This window comes from Onychostruthus taczanowskii, unplaced genomic scaffold, assembly GCF_017590055.1.
Source record: "Onychostruthus taczanowskii isolate IOZ18803 unplaced genomic scaffold, ASM1759005v1 scaffold14, whole genome shotgun sequence".
Taxonomy (NCBI): domain Eukaryota; kingdom Metazoa; phylum Chordata; class Aves; order Passeriformes; family Passeridae; genus Onychostruthus; species Onychostruthus taczanowskii.
The window spans coordinates 2,452,377-2,467,715 of NW_024498573.1; positions in this window are offsets into that span (position 1 = coordinate 2,452,377).

Genomic DNA, 15,339 nt, shown 5'->3' on the forward strand with positions numbered 1-15,339 from the left:
AGCTTTCCTCTGAGGAGCTGGCTGTGCCAGTGAGGATGTCTGCAAAGCCCCCGTGCCCCTGGGATGGGCTCTGCCCTTTCTGACAGCAAGGCTAATAAAGGAATAGCTTTTTCTTCTTCATTTGTACCTCACCCGGAGTGCCTGGCTCTTCTTTTGTCCTTGTTCTCTTACTATTTATACTGCTGAAGAGTTTTGCTATTTAATTGCCTTTGCTAGGTCTAACTTAGCTCGAGCGCTCACAGACCGGGGGCTGAATGAGTTGAACTCGGACAGGAGAATTTAAGGGATGGCAGTTTTTCTCTGTTGTAGGAGATAACAGCCAATGCACTGCTTCTAACCAGTGAGTTTTTATTATATCTGTATAATATATTTTTTTTTCCCAGTGCCTGGCAAATGATGCTTTCTCGTAATGCTGTTTCCCGGCTGCTTTCAGTCTGATGTCCTTCTGCAGCCATTCCTCATCAATCTTTCTGCCTCTTTTTAAAGTTTTTAAAATTTGGACGTGTTTTACCTTTTTGACTTTTGCATTCTGTGCAGTCTCCATCCTCCAGACCCCATGCTCCTCCCTCTGCTTGATTCCTCTAGTCAGCTCTCCTAATTTCTCAGAGCCCGTCCTTCGAGTGCCGCAGCCCTGGCTGTCTTAGTCGGCTGCTCCTCCTTTTCAGCCCATATTGTACTAATAGCTGCAATCAAGGTTATTTTAACATCTTTTCCTTGCCAAAACCGTGCCTAAAATAGCCCCTTCTCGTGTCACTTTGGGGAAGAAATCTGCACGTTGAGCATTTCCCATCTCCTCCTGCTCAGCAGAGCTGGGCAGCGGGTGGCACTCAGAGCTGTGGGATTTCCCTGCTTTTCTCTCTCTCCAGGTCACTCCTCAGGGTGCTCCTGGGATTAGAGGACCTGGTGCCATGCAGCCCGTCCTTAGGGAGTCAGGGAGCTGTGGCTGCACTTTGGAGTGAGTGCTGTGAGGGATCCACAGGTCATGCTCCAGCAAATCTGGCGTCTCTCGGAGCGTGGCGTAACTCGCTCCCTGGCAGCAGGATGGACCGCCGGGTGATTTTATAGAATACCTACCAATTCCAGTGATCTAGGGGCTGGTTTCCAGGGCACTTGGGATGCCTGAATCCCAAAGGCACTGCAGCTTTGCTCCAGCACTGGGAGCTTGCGTGGACACAGGAGCCAGACCGCAGGATGGTGTCCTGCTGCGAGGCGTTTGAGGACATATTTGAGCAGTAACACTTGGAGAGGATCACAGCTCCTTCCAGAAGTTCTGAACACCTGTTGGCTTTCAGGAACACACTCTGAGCTGCCTTTAGTTAACATACACAGGCTTTTCTTTTTAAGAGTGTTTCATAACTCGATTGAGGCTTCGTATGATCAAGCAGTGGCACGAGCGTTTTGCAACTGCCTTGAAATGGGAAGCGTTTAATTGTTTGGCGTCTTTAGGGAGATGAGCTGCCCTCATGACTATTAAGAGGGCTGTGTCCCTGCAAGGCCGTTGCAGGCAGGTGAAGGCTGAGGAATGCTGTGCAAGAGGCTCCAGCGCACAGGGAGAGAGCAAGCACACCCAGTTCTGAAGGACAGAGAGGCTGATGACTTCAAAAGGGAAGAGGATGCTGCGGGGAAGGTGTGCCAAGGTCTGCATTCTGGGCTTTCTATCTGTGACTAAACACATTTCACACTAGAGTTAGAGTGAGCTGTGCTGTGCAGCCCCAGCAGCGCAGTGGGATTTCATCAGACTCGAGAAAATAAGCAAGACAGGGGAATTTAGTGTTGCCTCTTCTCCTGGGTAATTTTCCCACCTCGAGGCTTAGTGCAAGGTGCTGACTTGCAAATGACACATCATTACGAGGCCAGCCCAGAGCTGCAAAGCCCTGCTGGGAACGTGGTCAGGAGATCGGGGGAAGCTGCCTCTTGGACTTGGTTCCTCCTGGTGTGGGACCTGCTCTGGGAACACGTTGATTTAATTCCCACAAGCTGGTTCTCGGATGGTGCGAATAAAGCTGCTGACAGTGACTGAAATGGGATTCGACACTGGAGAACCTGTTAGGCTCAGTAAATGTAGGTCTGTTGGGAGGCTTCAAAGGGTTGCATTTTAAGCCACTTTTCCCCTCTCATCATCGATTTTGAATTTCTGGTAGCTAGTTTTTATGAGGAACGAGCAGAAGTTGACAATAAAGTCACAGAAAATTAAATGGATAAAAAGCCAAAGCTAATTATATTAAAAATTACACAGACGTTTTCTTCCTGATTGCTTGTGTAAAAATCATGTATTTGAGGAATGTTCTCAATGAGTTATGGACAGGTTTAAAGCTGATGTGGCTTCTTTGATAAAATATGAACTATTGGAACGATTTATAAGAGTCAGAAATGCTGCCGAATATTTCAGTATTTAGAGTGGCAGGAAACCACTCTGAGATATTTTTAAAACAGGTATTTACTCAAGTAATTGGTTACTTTTAATGTGGAGTAAGAAAACCTGGTGCAGCTCTATTGGACTTGACATAAAAGACAGGTATGTAATTTGTGAGCAAAACAGGGTGGAATGTACACATTGTACCTGGGGAGGTATTTCAAGAAAGACAACTCCTTGAGACAAAAAGCCAAAACAACTGACACGCCGGGTTACATGCCAGAATTGCTTATTCCTCAGTTAATCAGCTGTGTAATGAGTGTCCAGAAACAATCCCTTCTGCCCAGGTAGTTTAAGTTTCAAACTTCGTCAGCTTTGTGGCCATCATAAAACGGATTACATGGAAATTGGACTAAAAACACATGTTTCTGAGAACATTTTGGTTCAAATAATAATAATAATAATAATAAAAATGTGGCAATGCCTGTGCCAACAATTTACTACAGAATATCTGAACCAGATGCTGTTAAACTGTAATTCCAAACAATTTGCCAGAATTATATATTTACTTTATTCTTAAAGTCAAACTGAAGATATGCATGTTTTCTATTACTGGTGGATATAAACAAAAATGTGATGAGATTACAACTCATATAAGGCAGATAATGCCCAACAGTCAGGATTTCTGGGACTACTGCACGAGCTAAGGAAAAACTGGAAGTTCTGTTGGTAATTATGTGTGACAGGGTCATCAAAATGGGGCTGCTCAGACTGAGACATATCAGACTGCAGTCTGCTTAGTCACCACAGAAGAGCTTTGGCCAAAAGTCATCCATTTCTCCCTTTTTCTCACAGTAGTGCATTTTTTTTTTCTGCCCTGAGAGAACAGGGAAGAGATCTGCAAGACGTGGAGAGTTGCATTCTTAGCTAAAATAACCCATGGAAGGGTCCTTTGCTGGGAGATACTTGTAGGCCATCTCCAACCTGCAGTCCTTATGCAGATGAGCTGCTCAGTGATGGCTGAAATGACAGACCCTGACGTCAGAGTCAGCATCTTGCAGGGACAGAGTGAGTTTTAGCAGGAGTTTTTATGACATTGCATGTCATTCAGGTTATGGAGGCTGCTTGCTGGCACTCCCACAAGCTGAAACAATCTTTACCTACTGTCAAGAGGCTCTCAGAAAACCTCAAATAATTTCCTCGAGTGAAGTGGCTACCTCAGGCAGCTGCAGCTTGACACAGAGAAGTGCTGAATGTCCTGTAGCACCCCTATTCCCAGGCTGGCTCCAAATCAGCAGGGAGAAAAATCCATCAGAAAAAAAAAAAAAATGGAGAGTTTCAAGAAGCAGCTTTGATTTAGAGAATTGTTCAGCAAAGTCACCAAAACCGAATCCCCCTGAGTGCTGTAAAGGAAGGAAGGATCTGCAAAAGATTTGCAGTGGAGTCTCTGGTTTCATCCAGACCACGGCCTGCTGGGACACAGCTCTGGCTCCCAACCCAGGGCTGCAGTGTGGGATCCAGCTTGGAGGAGCATGGAAACTCCTCACAGCTCTTCTGCAGAAACCCTGTTTGATTTTGGGAGAAAAGAGAGCAAAAAAGCATTTTCTGGGTCTCCCACCTGAAGACTCCATGGCACATAAAGCATTCTCTTTGTTTTATGTGATTCAAGGTTAACATGGGCTCAGTTATGGGCAGCATCAAATCCAGAGGTGAGCTGGGTTCCACGTGCAGCACAGGATGGTTTTGAGTTTTTGAACCCACCAAATTATGAAGCAGTATCTACAGGAGAGGAGAGAATTACTCCTATGACATTAATGCCAAAGCACAATGCAAATAATTTGATCCCGTGTCCCAGGTGACATATTTATCAGACACACCCAGTTTTTGTGTGTTTGTGATGCAGTTACACGAGGCAGAAGTTAAAGATAGGCAAGATTTGCTAGTCCCTTCTCCTCTGAAGTACCAGATCCTTCCAGTGTTCTGGTTCCTCCATTCCTCCTCCTCCTCCTCACCTTGTGAAGGAGCCACAAGTAAAACTTGCAGTCGAAGCGGACGTTGACAACATTTTTTTTTGCTCTGGGAAAAAAAAAAAAAAACAAAAAAAACCTACCTTGGCATTCCTGGCCTTCCAACTCACACTAAGCTTACCAGCTCGTGGCCAGACCAAAAGCAAAATGCTCCAGCCCATCGTGGTAGGACTATCAGAAAGCCAGGTCAGGTAACGGGACTGTAATTCCATGGGGCTCGCCAAGAGGGAAACGTGCCAATGTAATTAGAGTGGTAATTATAGCACCCGAGTCACCACCCACAGACTGCACGGAGCAGCGATTCCACAATCAGAGTCCAAACAATCCAGTGCTCTGGAGCTGCTCTGGCTGCTCTCAGCTGGGCTGACCTGGGATCCACAGTGCATCTGCTGCTCCTGGGAATGGCTGTGCAGAGGCCAACAGCTGGTGAAGGAATTAAGGCTCAGTTTCTTGTTTTATGTTTTGAACCCAAGAAATTCAGTGCAATCCTGCAGGGCTGGGAAGAGCCTTGAGGGAGAAAATAATCTCTGCAGTCTGATCTTGGGCTCTCACTGGCCTTCCATAACCACGTTTCACTTTTTATTATAGAAGGTCTTCGCACTGCTTTAGGACTTCTCAGTTGGATCAGACAATAATTAACCCATAGGTCCAGGTGTTCCTCTGGCCTGGTAGGACCTCTCTTTTCACTCCTGTGGGATCTGGGCAGATGCTCTGACACACAGCACAGCCTGTTGACCATGTTGCCTTAGAGGTATTGCATCCGTGACCTACATGACACAATTTATAGGTTTTTATTCTTCCTGTGGAATAATGAGTACTGTAAGTTGAAATTCACATAAAAAAAAAAAAAAGAAACAAAAAACCCAAAAAATAAACAAAAAACCTCCACACTTGTAAGTAAATAGTTAATTGTCAGTTGAGGCTAAAGAGATTCTCCAAATCTCAGCAGTTATGAGCCAGGCTTAGAAAAACCAGGGATCAGTGTAGGGAGCAGAGTCACAGAGCTGTGGTCCTGCTCCAGCTACCAACACTGGACAGACAACTTTTAAAATACAAATTATGGTCCTGCTGCTGTCATGGATCTTACTGGGGCCACTTGGATGCAGGAACTTCCTGAACCCCTCTATCTGCTGGGCTACTGCTGGCATCTGTTTCCAAATTAACGTAGTGTTTACCCACCACAATGTAACTTGCAGGAACTTTGCCACCACGATGTGCCTCTCGCCTGCATCACCCCTATCTGTGTTTATTGAACGTGTTTTTACGATGAATAAGATTTGCTTGTGGTGGAAGCCTTTTATTTTGTGGGGCTGTGGGGATGGGAGCCCTGTCCTGGTGTTTGTACCTTGCCCTGTGCTGGCTCTGGGGAAGTTGTATCCACAAATGTTCCCTCCTGCTTCCAGCAGGATCCCACGCCAAGGAAAACACATTCCTTGAAGAGATAGGTAATTGCTTGAGACTTTGTCTAATGTTAGAGCAAGACCAAAGGAGCACTTGAACCAGTTCAGTATTCATAATAATACGTGGTTCAGAGCTGACTAAAAGGCTATAATTCTTTTGAGGGGTTCCTCTGACATCATAAACCACCAGAGCTCAGCCAGTCAGCAGAAAGCAAAGACTGGATTATAGCTGGGCTCATCAGCATGGCACCGTACATGGCAGTTTCTCATGTCTGCAAAGGCATTATTTCAGAAGGTTTTTTCCTCCTCATTCCAAATTACTTTATAACCCAAAATGGAAGAACTGCTGGATGCTGTTTTCTGTGTGAAAAACCCTCAGAGATAATACTTGCTGTATTTTCCGTCCTGGTGTAATCAGATTTTTATCTGGAAATGTGTCCAGGAGTGCAATTCAATCCTTTCACCCCCTTAATAAGCTGTGCTGCTGCACTACAGCTCTAACAGCACATCTGGCTGGTGCATGAATGGCCCCTCATGAAATTGTTCTCCCATCTCCCCAAGAGTTTTGCCCATCCATGTACCAATCCTGGGCCCCATATTTACTGAAATATAATGTAAACATAATAATAGAATGTAAATACATGCATCATATAGCATAATACAATGTAAACATAATATATATGAAATATATTCTGAATATGAGTTTAGTGGGTCCTTTCCTGGGGCTATTTCAGCTACACCCATTTTCATAGTCAGTAGTGAGTTCTGTGTGCCAAGCATGCCTTGATTTTTGGTTGATGTCATATTGCATTCAGAAGTAGCTGGGGACCATTTCAAAATAGAGATCTGTTTGTATAAATATTTGTATGTAGTTTTCTGATAGCCTCAGGAAACCAAGTCAGTGACTGAGGAAATAAATAAGCATGGAAAAAATCATAAGGGTATTGTTTATGAATATAGACAGATGATAATAACAAGCAGAACGAATTCATTGGAGAGGGAGAGCTGGCATGATGGATGCTAGCCTTAACACCATGTACTAAACTTTCTGTACATCTTGTTTCAGAATTCCTATTTCATGAAAACCCACAGGAATAAATTAGTGTGTGGGTGAGAGGTTCAGACAGAGCCGACTTGAGGGTGGAATGTGCAGAACAAGACCACAGACAGGGTGTCCATGGCCTTCTGCTGCTCCTGGGACTCCTCTCTGTCATTTCCAGTCTCTGTGTTTAGCCAAGTCTCTCTTCTGATGACTGGTGGCACTTTGGCTGAGGTAAAAGCTGCCTCTGCTTTTGTGCTTCTGTCCCCAGCAGCTTTGCTGGGCGCCCTGAGAGCTCTGAGGTTCCTCTGTGTCTGTGATGTCCCCAGCAGGAAGGTTGGGGTGGCTGTCCCCAGTGGCCTGTGACACACCAGGCATTCCATCCAAGTGGAAAACAGGCTGGGATGTGGAGCAGCCCCTGCTCCAAGGGGTCAGAGCAGCCTGGAGGGGGACAGAGCTCCCCGTGGTGAGCGGCTGGTGACAGGGCTCTGTGTCGACATGCGTCACCCTTGGGTGATGGAGAACGGGCACAGCAGCCTCAGCTCTGCCCAAATCTTTTGGGAAAAGTGCAGGGCGCAGACTTGAGCCCAGCACAAGCTGCACTGAGGCCAGCCTCAGCTTGAATGGCACCGGGCTTGGGTTGCCAGGAGGGTTTTCAATAATAACAGCAGCTGTCCCAACCAGTGGCACAGTAACACCCATTTATATGATTTATGGGAACACTGTATGTAATGATTCCAGCATATACAAGCAGGACTGAACTCCTTTTTAGCCTCCTGAATAGAGGCAGTTGTGTAATACCCACAGGAGCTCAGTACTTGTAGGAGTATCCGGCACTGCCTGTGGCTGGAGGAGCTGTTTACATCCATCATTTCAGCTGACCCCATTAGGAGCTTTTGCAAGCAGCAGAAGAAATTTCCCTGCTGTTTGACCTAGGAGAGCAGGTAGCCTGCTATCTTCCTGAGGTTTCCACGTCCTCCTGCCTGCTTCTGTGGCATGGCCAGTCAGGGGGATGCAGTTTGTGTTTGGGTCTGGGTTATCAGAGAGCATAGAGCTGGTATTGTCTTGGCTGGCCCATCGTTGTGGGCAGACTGGCTGACTACAGTGGCTTGAGTCCTGAGATCATACCAGCAATTCTTCTTCCACAGCCAGTCTCCCGTTATAGGCTGCTGGAACACACTGGGGTATTTCCAAATTCTTCTTTTTTTTGCATCTGTCTAGGAGGGTTATGGAGTTCCCTCATCGTTTGCCTCTCCTTCAATGAACACCTCTGGTGGGCTCAATGCACTAAGAAGGACCAACTCTTTGGATTTGTATTTGCTAAAATACAGGCTGTTCAATTTCCTCATTGCTGGGTAGGATTTGTTAGGCATGGAGACCTTGGGGTGCCCCTTTCAGAGCCCTCCTGACACAGGGAGCCCTCGGGGATGTGTGGATGCACATCTGTGTCCGTACACATTCCTCCCCGTGCCTGGAAAGCAGAGCTCAGCACAGATGTCCTCAGCTGGCTGAGGAGCACTGAGGAGAGGTTCAAAGTGGCCTTGTGACAGTGATTCACAAGAACAAGTCAGGGTAATGTTCTGCAGTCTTCTATGAATTCCAGCTAAAAAAAAAAATAAAGTCGATTGTGTTCTTTGCGGTGAAAAAAAAAAAAGTTTCTCACAACCCATTTCCACCTTATTTAAAGAGAATATTTTGTAGTGATTTACATTTTGGGGTTAGGTGAATTGTGTTGGGCAAAGTTTGATAATAGGTGCTGGTGTTATCCAGCTGACCTTGATGGATCATCACCCCAGAGAAGCCATGAAGACTGAAAAGAAGGGAGCAGGATATGGGCTGGTGATGTAAGATCCGCTTGGTTTTGAAGTACTTTGAATTCAGATACATGAGAAAGGATTGTTTTAGGCAATTTTGATGGATTGTTATTTTTTTTCAGTCAAAAGTCTCTATTAATTGGCTGACATAATAGTTCTGTGCCTCTTCTGTGAAGTTTTGAACAAACCTGCACGATTTTTTGGCGCCTACAAACAGCTCCTATGCCAAAAAGTGTCTCCTGAAATAATCAGATGATTAAATCTCCTGCCAGGAGGATATGATTTCTCTCAAATTGATGCCTAGTCCCTGCAAATTTCATCTCTTGTCTCATTAAAATGATTTGGAGCCTATTATTCTCCTACCAAAAGTTCAGCCTGTGTTTTAAGGACAGAAACAACATAACCTAAGTGAGGATGTTTTCATTTTTCAAATCTCGGGTTAGACTGTGTGTCATTCTCTGACGTACCTCTTGAGCATTTATGGCTTTGAATGACGTTCAGCAGAGCAGATTATCATTGTTTTACTTTGATATTTGGGTGCTGGTTTAGTCTGATGGCACCATATCTAACCTATAAACATATTTCCCTTGGTGTCTCCTATCCTGGGTGTTTGCCCTGGGATAAAAATGGATTTATTTGTGAATGAAGGCTTCAACAGACAATCCTTGTGCCCAAGTGTCTCTTGGCATCTGGTTCTGCTGCAGCTGGGTGTGCTGAGGGCAGTTCAGGCAGTTCAGAGTTGCCTCTGGCTGTGCTCCAGGGTGAGATTTTCTCTTCCCTTGCTGCCTGACCAGTGCCATGATGACAGAGCTTCTGGAGGGCTTGCTCTGCTTTTGCTGCAGCCTCATTTTGGATGAGGCTCCCAAGTTCTTCAGTCCTGGAGAAGGGACTGGCCTTTCATGAGAGCCACATTACACCTTCCTCTTCTTTCTGCTGCTGCATCTGCCAGCCTTTACCTCACTGAGCTGTTTCAGAGCCAGCCTCTTCTCCTGTGACACCACGTATGCCGACCTCTGTCCCCTGTGACGTGACTTTCCACCAGACTCTACCTGATTATGTCATTTTTCTGCAGAATATGGTCTTTGGACCAGCCTGAACTGTTGCAGCAGGAGCAGCTGATTCCCACCAGCCTGTATAAATGGCACAAAGGCCTGGAGGATCATGAATGGGTTTTGTGAACAGGATTCACCACAATTTTACTCCAAGTCCACATGAGGAGCAATTCATCTCTGTCACAATTCACCACAATTTTACTCAAAAGTCCACATGAGGGGCAATTCATCTCTGTCACCCTGCAGGGACAGTGAGGAAACCATGAGTTGCCCTCAGAGTCAGCAATTGTTCTTATTCCCACCCACTGGAAATGTCCAGGAGAAAACCTAGCCCAGTCAACAGAGAGATGAACCCCCTCCAAACCAGCACCTTTCTCAGTTGATTTAACTTACCATGGTAAAACAGCAGGTAGCTGAAGTGATGGGTCACTCAGAGCCCCACAGCCCTGCAGACAGTGATCATTTTATTGACATATCTGTATAATTTATTATTATACATGAACTCGACTAAGAGCTGGATTTCTCCTGATGGGGCTGAAAATGATAGTTTATTTGGTTCTTGCAGTTCCATGTACTTGAGGCATGCATGTTTTCCGTGGGACAGAGTTATTTCTGACCAGCAGTGTGGTTCCCAGGCTGTCACTGTCCCACCTTTGATGGCAGCTGAGTGCCTGAGGTTTTGCTTGGGCCTTGGGGACAGCTGGGGATGGGGACTCTGCTGCTTCAGCAACTTCTGGTTTCCCCCATGTGGTTTCCCTACACTTGGGCAATCCTGTCACAGGTGACCTTTGCCTCTGCCCTGCCTGGAGATGGCATCTGGCCTCAAACCCCTGTGGGAAACACAAGCTCTTCTCCGAGCTGTGGGACACCGGCCACACTTGGGCACTTGGGCCTGCTCCAGCTTTCAGCAGCTCACTCACAATCCCTTTGGAAGGGCTTTATCCTACACACAGGGCAGGAGTGGAAATCGCACACAGATGGGAGCTAACAGCTGGTGCTTTAACAAGACCCCTCTTTCTGCTTCCCTGGGGGAATCTGGCTCATTTGCATCAATTCCCTACCTTCCTTTTCTTCACCAGTGTAGATTTTGGATTTCTTTTCCTCGGTTGTTTGTGACCTGACTTTTCACAGCAGCTTTTTTTAGTGGAGCCCTGGGACGAACAGGCATCTTTTCCTGTTGTGAGTTTTGCATTCAGCTCAGTGCAAGCTGCTTCCCAAATCCATTGCTGGGCTGAAGTGCTCCACCAGGACATCCCAAAGCAGTCTCCTCACTGCACGTTTTGTGCCAGGCCCATCTCCTCCCTCTGTCTGGCATTTCCAGCAGTTTTCATTGTAGCTGTCTGCAAAACTCCAGTCTGAGCAGGCAACAGGAAAAACAAATAGAGGAAAAGAAATTTTACTAATAGCTGCTAAGGCATTTTGGTCTAAAGACCTAAAGTCCTTCATGAATATTGCAATGGCTTCTGGACTGGTCTGCAGTCCACACAGCCCCCATCTGCTGTGCTTTTTCAGACTTCAGTTCATCTGCTTCCCTCCTGCACGTCTTCACCAGTGGAATAACTTTTTCCTAGCTGAAAGCCTTTGCCAGCTGTGCTAATACTTGCTTATAAACTTGCTTACAGAGATTTCACAATTCCAGCAGGCAGGACTTTACTCTTAGCCCCTGCTTAAAGTACAGGCTGAAATCCTGAACTTGGCCCTTTCTGAGAAGTCATTTCTTTCCCTCTGCAGACCCATTGCAGGGAATGCTCATTCCCCAGTTTCCCATGTAAACCAGGCTGTCTTCTGTGAACTGCAGCTAAAAAAAAAAAAAATAGATTGTATTCTTTGCAGTGAAATAAAAAGAAGTTGCTTACAACACATTTCCACTTTATTTAAAGAGAAATTTTTTGTAGTGACTTAAAATTTGGGGTTAAGTGTATTATGTTGGGCAAAGTTTGATAATGAATGCTGGTGTTATTCAGCTGATTTTGATGGATCATCACCCCAGGGTAGCCATTTACCTGCTTATCATGTTTTTCAACCATTTTCCTTTGAAGGCTCTGAGACAGGAGACTGTCAACCTCCTTTGGGTAGTGCTTGCACAGGCTGTGTTTGTAATCCCAGGGCAACTCCAAGTCACAGAATGGGTTGGGCTGAAAGGGACCTTAAAGCTCATCCAGTGCCATCCCTGCCATGGCAGGGACACCTTCCACTGTCCCAGGGTGCTTCAAACCCCATCCAACCTGCCCTTGGGCACTGCCAGGGATCCAGGGGCAGCCACAGCTGCTCTGGGCACCCTGTGCCAGGGCATCCCACCCTCACAGGGAACAATTTCTTCCCAATATCCCATCTAACCCTACTTTTTGCCAGTTTGGAGCCATTCCCTCTTGTCCTGTCCCTCCATCCCTTGTAAAGAGTCTCTCCATCTTTCCTGTGGGCTCCCTTCAGCTGACCCCAAACCTTTCCTTTCTCAACAACCCCAAACTTTTCCTCACAGGAGATCACTGAAGTGCTGTTAAGAGTCAAGGCCAGCCAGCCCAGGGCAGTATGTGCCACAGCCTTCCTGGGAGCTGGGCTGGCTCTGGAGCAGCATCTCTGAGGGTCTGCAAACCCTTTCAGGAGTGTTTTCCCTAAAGGCTGCTCACCTCTTATATTTTGTACTAATATTTGAGAGCTGCTTACAGCTCTGCTGCACATTCACAGGTTGTGCCACGACTGCAGCGCTCATTGTTGAACAAAAAATGTTCCACTTTTTAATGACTTTTCAGTTATATTGGTCTATCTAATGTATTTTTATATTATACGGATTAAGGCTGGAATTTTATTTCCCTAAGCAATTTTGTTTGATTGTGTTTGGTCTTTTCCGCTGCTTACAGCTCTGCTGCACATTCACAGGTTGTGCCACGACTGCAGCGCTCATTGTTGAACAAAAAACGCTTCACTTTTTAATTACTTTTCACTTATATTGGTCTATCTAATGTATTTTCATATTAGATGGATTAGGGCTGAAATGTTATTTCCCTAAGCAATTTTGTTTGATTGTGTGTTTGGTCTCTTCCTTATAACAAAAGAAAGGTAGAATCATAAAATCATTAAGGTTGGAAAAGAGCTCTGGTATCATCAAGTGCAGCCTGTGCTCCATCCCTCTCCAGCCTTAGGCTGATATTTTTCCATATTAATAAGAAAATGTACGGGTTTGCTTCTGCTCTTATAGCCCTGATTGTACAGAAATGGAAAATTTTCTTGGATTCAGACTCCTGCTTTTGTTTCCGTGAACTTATTTCCAGGATCAGCTTCTCTTGCCCACTCATTCATTTGGATCTTCAACCCCACAGGAATCAGTGTCCTAAGGATTAATATCAAATATTTCCCTCTCTCTTGTTGCTTTTAACTTTTTGTTTAAGCGGGGAGTTCTGGTATTTCTGTGCACCGTTTGCACAAGGATTCTGCTGTCCCAGAACTGGACACATCAATCCTGGTGTCACCTCAGCAGTGCCAGCACAGGGGACAGTCCCTGCCCTGCTCCTGCTGCCGCACTGTTTTTGGCACAGAATGACACTCACAGCCACTGATTCCCTGGGTTATCACTGCTTGGTCCCCTATAAAAATGCAGTAAAATGGCCCTGACCCTGCAGTGCAGAGCTGGTAAGAAAAGATTATCCGAGGATTTCTTGCAGAAGCTCATCCTGGCTGCAATCACCTCTCAGAGCTAAAACACCTTTTGACCCTGCAGAGGGGTGGAGGGCAGAGGGGAGCAAAGGAGGGAAGATCCCAGCTTGGCCACGCTGCAGGAGCATCCTCTGGGTGTCCACAGCTGTCCGTGCCGCAGGGTGGATCCATCCGGGAGCAGCTGGAGCAGCACTTTTCCCTCATCCCACTAGAGGGTGGGTGCCGGTTGGACAAGCCAGGCTCGGGCTGGAGCTCTGCCCGCTTGGCAAGGGCACAGCGGGAGCCAAGCATTAATTTATCACCTAACGAGGGTGGCGGGGCTGCCAGGACTGGCAGTTGGTACCTCACGAAATATTCAGCTTGGGGATGGATGTAGGAGTTTTCCCTCTCTGTTTCAGTCTCAGGAATCAGGAGATGTTCTGAGTGTTAATAATATATAAATTGAGAGAGCCGACATTTTTTTTCTTTTAAATTTTAATTTTATTTTACTTTTAGTAGCTTAAAAATATCTGTACTTCGTTTCTAAATTAATTTGAGAGTCTTTCACGTTAGCATGGCAGAGCATTTTAAAAGTGCTGCTTTCAGAGATGGAAAAAAAATAAAAGAAATAGTTCAGATCATATTTTCTTTGGGTTTAATATTTGCAAAATCAGTTGTTTTGTGACAAAAAGACAGGCAAATAAAACAGTTGTCCGATCACCACCTCCACTTTTGAACTGAAGAATGGTTTGTACTTTATAATAAATCTCAGTTTAGAAAGGATCTGATTCATTGTACAGCCATCAGCATCATCTCATCATCTTCCCTGAACTCTACTTCAAGTACAAGATATTATTTCAGATTTTAAATTTTTTTTTTCACCTAATCTATTTGTTTGCCTTGTGGGAACTGAGAATGCAATCTCTGTTCAGGACTGAGCCAAATGGTGTTGTAGCTGAACTATATAAATCATGTCCAAGGCAAGATGGAATAAAGGTAGAAGAGAATTATAAAGTTTGGAGGGAGAGAATTTATCTGCAAAGAAATAGAATGGACCAACATTAATTTGGTGTTGAATAGGCAAAGAAAGGGATTAAAACCCTGAGAAACTGGGTAAGGTGAAAAAAAAAATCCTATGCATCTCCTTCTGCGAGAAAAGATATTAATTTAGGCAAGAACAATATTTTTGACACAAAACTCAATTAGTGAAGTCAAATGCTTGATCTTAAGAGGAAGATGTTCAGTTCTATCAATCAAGCTAAAATAAAGACAGAGACAGAAAGGACAGTAGTCTGACTTGGACATATGTTGCTTTATGACAGCCCCTGAGAGCCTTTCCTCTCTGGGATGACATATTGCACACTTGCATGGAGCAGGAGAGTTTTTCAAGGGTCAGGGGCAGAATCTTGCACAGAATATTGCACAAGCAGCCCAGGTGCCTCGCAGGCGTCGTGGATCCATCTTCACTCTCCCGTTCCAACATCAACCTTGGCCTCTGCTGGAGACAGGAGGAAGGGGGAAGATGGATCACTGAGTCTGTTCTGGCGTGATAGCTTCTATGTTTTGTTCCATAGAAAGGGTTGTGATCAACAAAAGCTCTGCCAGCGGAGGTCACTTGCCAGTTTATGAGCAATGGGATTGTTCCGCCGGTTTGTGCAGCCCCGGCTGTTTCTGCACTTATTGAAATGTGACGTTGGCTGACAGCTCTGTGGGATCTCACATATGGAGGCTCTGCTCCGCGGGGATGGGAGAAACTGGACAAATTGTGGAGGGTTTTCACATATGGGGCCAATTCGTGGCTGATGAACCCCTGTGGAAGCTGCTGGCGCTGCACCAGCCGAGAGGCTGACCCGTCAGATCCACTGATTCATTGTGGTGCCGTTGTCAGGATTAAAACACTCAAATTTTTCCCCCTAATGGGGGACCACGCTGAGTTTCAGCATGTCCTGCTCTGCTGCCCGCCTGTTTCTGTTGTTGTTACATCTTCTGGGGTTGTTTTTGTTTGTTTAAAAGGAGCACAGTGA